Source organism: Lissotriton vulgaris, chromosome 4_1 (assembly GCF_964263255.1).
Source record: "Lissotriton vulgaris chromosome 4_1, aLisVul1.2, whole genome shotgun sequence".
NCBI lineage: Eukaryota > Metazoa > Chordata > Amphibia > Caudata > Salamandridae > Lissotriton > Lissotriton vulgaris.
In genome coordinates this window covers 298,332,415-298,339,343 of record NC_141691.1, presented here as the reverse complement: position 1 = coordinate 298,339,343, position 6,929 = coordinate 298,332,415, and positions in this window count along the sequence as shown.

The following is a 6,929-nucleotide window of genomic DNA, read 5'->3' as shown; positions in this document are numbered from 1 at the left end:
ATGCTCTTGTAAGTACGTGGGCTTCTTGTTCAAGAAATGCTGGACTGCTCTGGTTCTGTCCATATGGAAAATACTTGTGTACAAGGATGTAACGTCGAGTGACACAAGTAAATAACCATATTCCCATTTGAATTTAGAAATTTTCTTAAGCAAGTAACCCGTGTCCAAAATAAACGAGGGCAGCGATTTAACATGTTCCTGCAAAAAATAGTCAATATACCTGGTGACATTTTCCAGGATACTGTTTCGGGCAGAAATGATTGATCGGCCAGGAGGTTGTTGGCAGTTTTTGTGGATTTTGGGGATAAAGTATATAACCGGAATCGTTGGACTGTCAATTTTCAGGTACTTATATTCGTCCATCGTCAGTAGACCTTTACTCCTCCATGCCAACAATTTGGAATTGATTGTGTTACTGGCCAGTTGTACTTCCTTAGTGTTGGTTCTTTTATAGCAATCATGATCATTTAATTCATTAAGGGCCACCTCCATATACCTTTTGCGAGGCCATAAAACAACATTTCCTCCCTTATCGGATTGGCGAATTACCAGGTTTTTGTTGGTTCGTAGTTTTTTAATCAGTTTGTGGTATTCCATATCACGATAGTTGCGTCTTCTGGTTGCATTAGAAATCTTGATTTGCAAGCTCTTTAATTCTGAGGATACTCTGTCATGAAACAAGTCCAAATTGTCCTTTAACATCAGGGGACAGAATTTGGATTTGGGTCTAAAAGGAGTTTTATCTATTGTTGAAGTTGGCCCCCTGCCGGGGACCAGTTGAGCAGACCCTTCTTAATTTTGGAGTTCCATGTATTCTTGAGTCAATGCTTGTCCCATAATTGGGGGACTGTGAGGTGCAGTAGTTGGTTTAGATGCTGGACCTACTTCTTTGGTCCAATGCGTGCTGTGATATTTTTTCAGGTTCAATTTTCAGACATATTTAAATAGATCGATTTCTGTGCTTGCATAGTCAAAGTCCCCTCGGGCGCTATAAGTTAAACCCAGCGATAGAATAGCTGTTTCTCCTGGAGTAAGCACTACATCCGAAAGGTTGACCACAGTTTTTGCATCTATTGTTTTTGCACCTGTTTTTGTTGCCACTTTGCCCGTTGTATCTTTTGCCTGCCTGCCGCATTTCCTCCTCTTGTTGCACTTTCTCCTTTCAGTGCGTTTCCTGTTGAGGATTTGTTTGCGGCGGCTCCCTGGGTACCTGAGCGAAGGGTCAACTTTCGTTCCTGTCGAACGACCTCCAGCTCCTGTGCTAGGGTAAACTTGCGAAACCCCGACCTTTGACATTGTGTTGACTCCTTATTGGATTCACTGTCCACCTGCAAACTTTCCTCAGAAATTGATGATGCCTCCACCTGTTCACTACTTGTAGATGGTACTGTGGAAATTGTCCTAGTGGTCTTTGTTTGCTGTTGTCGTGCCTTTATGTTATCATATTTTTTTGAAAACGGGAATATCTGGCCATGCTCGTAATCTAGTCGATCACATTGAAATTTAAACGCCTTGCGTTTTTTAATAATGTCTTCTTCTCGTTTGAGTCTCGCGACCGGATCTATGACAGAATTTCGACAGACAGAATTTCGACCTACACAAATATCGGCGTAATTATATCGATAGCAAAAATATCGACGCCCTATGTACAACATGGTAAGTACCAAAATATCGAAAATTTAATATCGATGTAAAAAATATCGTTGTTAAATATATCGATTTTTTTTAAATTTAAAATAACATAAAAAACTGTAAATAATACATAATAATTACTTAAACATATTTAAATATATGTAATAATTGTTAAAAAAAATAATAATACATATTTAATAAAAAAAAAAATGAATCATATATAATATATAATTACTTAACAATAATTACTATTCCCACTCCAGTGGGTGCAACAGTAGGGAAAACTGACCCTGAACACTAAAAATACCCCTTTACCCAAAAACCTAAAACTGACCCTGAACCCTAAAAATACCCCTTTACCCAAAAACCTAAAACTGACCCTGAACCCTAAAAATACCCCTTTACCCAAAAACTGAAAACTGACCCTGAACCCTAAAAATACCCCTTTACCCAAAAACTGAAAACTGACCCTGAACCCTAAAAATACCCCTTTACCCAAAAACTGAAAACTGACCCTGAACCCTAAAAATACCCCTTTACCCATAAACTGAAAACTGACCCTGAACCCTAAAAATACCCCTTTACCAAAGAACTGAAAACTGACCCTGAACCCTAAAAATACCCCTTTACCAAAGAACTGAAAACTGACCCTGAACCCAAAAATACCCCTTTACCCAAAAACTGAAAACTGACCCTGAACCCTAAAAATACCCCTTTACCCAAAAACTGAAAACTGACCCTGAACCCTAAAAATACCCCTTTACCCAAAAACTGAAAACTGACCCTGAACCCTAAAAATTCCCCTTTACCCAAAAACTGAAAACTGACCCTGAACCCTAAAAATACCCCTTTACCCAAAAACTGAAAACTGACCCTGAACCCTAAAAATACCCCTTTACCCAAAAACTGAAAACTGACCCTGAACCCTAAAAATTCCCCTTTACCCAAAAACTGAAAACTGACCCTGAACCCTAAAAATACCCCTTTACCCAAAAACTGAAAACTGACCCTGAACCCTAAAAATACACCTTTACCCAAAAACTGAAAACTGACCCTGAACCCTAAAAATACCCCTTTACCCAAAATTAATTAATATTACAAATAAATTACTTCCCACCCTATTCCCCTATAAACCCACAACCCGCTCCAGTAGTAAAACATATAATTTAGTTAAAAATATACATAAATTATCAATTAATTAATCAATTAATCAATTAAAATAAATCATTGCCAATTAATATTTAATTGCAAAATAAATTAATAATTAAAAAATAATTATTTAATTACAAATAAATTACTTCCCACCCTATTCCCCTATAAACCCACAACCCGCTGTGGTAGTAAAACATATTATTTACTCTTATATATTTTTAAATTATAAAAACATATTAAACACATATTATAACAATTAATTTAAATACTTAACTTATATTTCTAACACATATTAGTAAATCGAAATTACTTACATCGATATATATGCTATCGATATTAGTAATTTCGATATTACTTACCTTAGGTTCGATATTCTGGCCATCGATATTCTGGACATCGATATTCTGTCCCATCGATATTAGCAACTCGATATTAGTGTAGGTCGAAATTAAAAACTCGATATTTTGACTGTTTACCCTCGCGACCATATCTTCCCTATATTTAGATATTGCAGGGGAGGTAGGTAATTTATCAATTTCACTGTTGATTCTGTCAATTTTAGCCAGGAGTTTGGTTCTGTCACTCTCCGCATATTGGACAAGAATTTCAATTCGGCGTCGCAATGAGTCAATATTGCATTGGGCCCAGGTAGCGAGCATTAATGGGTCAGGGTTTTCATATGAGGGGGCCAGCATTATCCTTAGGCCTCGAGGCACCCTGCCCACCTCTAAATACCCCGACAGGGAGCTATGTTCCCACCATTTCACCTGTTCGCTTTTACAGCATTTTTCCAAAGCCTTGAACATGTCCTTAGCGCTGTTGTTCGGTTCTGGTAGTGCACTTGAAGCTATATTGAGTAGGGACTTCCCGGCCAGGGAGTCCGAGAACATACCCCTCGATGCTTCCACACGCCCCCTTACCGTGTCTGCAGACAAGGTGTGTATTATTCGGGCAAGTCTATTTCAGGAAAAACCAATACTCCTTACCGAGCAATGGAGGGGAGTAGGTACCTTGCACACTCGACACAGGATATTCTGCGGGGCTCTGACGGCGTCTCAGGTATCCCGCTGCAGTTCCTGTCCTCGACCAGCTGCCGCCGACCTCTGACCCGGAAACGCTTTGGTCCTGCCCTGTGTTGCCGTCCGAACTTCCGACTCTTCTGGGGCTCCGAAGGCGACTCCTTCTCAGAGTGTCTGAAAATTGTTCTGATAAACGGAACCACTGCTTCAAGCCGTACCTGCCCTTTGCGTGGAGGGGTCTCGCCAATTCCGGGGAAGCAATTCCGCAAATATTTGAGGTATATTGACATCCCAAGTTCAGCAAAGTAGCCAAAATAGATGAGGCGAGACACAGGAATTGCTGCAAATTATTTATTCAAAAGCCCAACACCAATCTGCCATGATGCGTTTTGGCCTAACGAAGCCTTGATCACATGACACAGTCACGGGGGCTGGCATACCCTTTTTAAAGTGCAAATAAGCATTACATGATTGACATAGTAAAGTTACTTTACACAATTGGCACATAATGTGTAAGCAAACTTTCAATAAAGGTAGAGTGTAGTTGATAGCTTCATGTATATAAATATATAAATATATAAATATATAAATATATAAATATAAAAATCTCTACATAATATTGCACAAAGTTAAAAAGCATTGGCAATTGAAGAATAATGATAAAACATATAAATACATAAAATGTTTTAAAATATAAATATCCCTGTTTCATTGCCAGAGCTCAACCTAAAACATCCTGTAATTTCTTTTAGTAATGCACTGGATACCCGACCGTATGCATTTTGCAGGGGCATAAGTACTAGTCTTGTACATCCTTACCTAGAAATGATTACTTTCATAGATAATGAAAATAGCTGTTAATAACTATATATATAAATATGCAAAGGAACTCTTTGGTAAGAAGAAGGGAGACCACAACTGGGGAAGCAGTGGAGGCATCTTTTTTCTGGATACCAACATGATGGCAAATGCATTTCGGCGTCTCTTCTTGACTTCATCAGCGCCAGGGGTTATTGAATTCAGGGTGCTGGCGCTATGCTGGATTAAATATCCTGTCCCGTTCTCATTTGTGGTGAGCCGCTCCGCCCCCATGGAAAGTTCTAATCGCATGTACCTCACGTAGGACGCTCAATGCATCGCGCCTATATGTCCCAGAATGCTTGGTAATGTTCAGGTAGGTATTGAGGGGGTGGATTGGCGCCACGATGTTAATGAGCCCCCCAGTCCTGTATGTCCACAAATGCAGGTGTCGCCTCACGTCCCCAGACCGCATCAACCCTCGAGCCTCGGAGATAACTATGGCGAACGCAAGACTGGAAGTCCACCTCACCCTACTTGAAGTCAATGACTTCAGCACCCCCCCATTCTCTCCCGGGCCTGGAGGTGGGCCTTGGTCATTTCACAGCAAAACAAATTCCACTGAGACAGAGACCAGCGAAACCAAGGCCAGCATATGATGCGTGGGCCTCCCAAGCACATCTCTGGAAACCGCAGTGAAAATGTGCAAAGGAACTCTTCGGTAAGAAGAAGGGAGGCCACAACAGGGGAAGCAGTGGAGGCATCTTTACTTTGGATACCAATAGGATGGCGAATGCATTTTGGTGTCTATTCTTTCCTTCATCAGTGCAAGGGGTGAGTGAATCCAGGGTGCGGGCGCTATGCTGGATTAAATATCGTGTCCCGGCCTGATTTGTGGTGAGCCGCTCCGCCCCCAGGGAAAGTTCCAATCGCATGTACCTCACGTAGGACGCTCAATGCATAGCACCTACATGTCCCAGAATGCTTGGTAATGTTCAGGCACGTATTGCAGGGGTGAATTGGTGCCACGATGATAATGAGCCCCCTAGTCCTGTATGTCCATGAATTCATGTGTCCCCTCGCGCCCCCAGACCACATTAACCCCCAAGCCTCGGGGATAACTATGGCGGGGCATCTGGTATATATCCACTTTCCACCAAGAGCAAAACTGCGCAAGTACACTCCTTCCACCACAAATCACAATACCATTGATTCCAGTTGGAAATAATGTTTATTTCAAAGAATACGGGCCAGGACAAAACACCCTACGCGTTTCAGTGATAAACGCCTTGCTCACGGGAAAATAACGTTTTTTTCAAAAGTGCAATAATACAAACAGTGCAAAACCATGTGACATGAAGTGCATTGACACAAAAAGTGGACTCGTGTTGAGCAGTTTGCGTCGGCCATCTTATGCTAGTAAACTAATGCATCTCAATAGATTTTTATAGATATCTTGCCCCATAAACGGCTGCCATAATGCTTCACATATGAAAATTAATAATATCCTGCTGCTATGTTTGCCATTTCATATCCAGCACGCACTACTATCCGGTGCATGTCAATACTGTAAAAATGGGACAGACTTGATTGACATCCCTTTCTGTACATAGCCACCAATGCGCTCAGCATACTTAAAGGTTTAACATAGCACAGTGTCAAATTTATATTGGTGCTCTCTCAAAATAATCTAGCGAGCTACCGCTGCAACCAGACAAGCTGGTACAATGCTACATTCCTAAAATAAACCCACAGAGATTGCACCAAACAATCTATTGAAACTCCTAACTGCAGCCCTATATTGTTAAATTCATGTGACATCATCTGCATCCAAATAATAGATGCTGTCCATCTCAAACCACCCAAGTGGATATGTAAACTCATTACTAGTCAAGTCAAGTCAAAAACTTTATTCGGAACATGTAAATCATGTCCATAAAAGTACATAGCAATTCATACACCACATATTAAACAAACAAAAAATACACTTAACAATCGCAATCTGTTAAAAATACAGTAAGATACATATATATGTCAGATAATAAAAAAGAACAGTTCCAATAAATAAGTTAATTTAAAATTGTAAATTTAAAAAATCATGCTTTTCCTAGAGCTGATAGCCCTGAGTATATAACTAGCCGTATAAAAACAGATGTCAAGGTAATGCAAATTAAAAAGTAACTTCATTGCCGCTTTAATAGTTCTTGCTCCGTATTTGATAAATAGAGGTTTTAAAAAGAATTTTCGATATTCACTGTACAAGTTACATACAAGTAGAAAGTGCTCTGTGCTTTGCTCTGAAAGGTTGTCACACCGACATGGACCTAT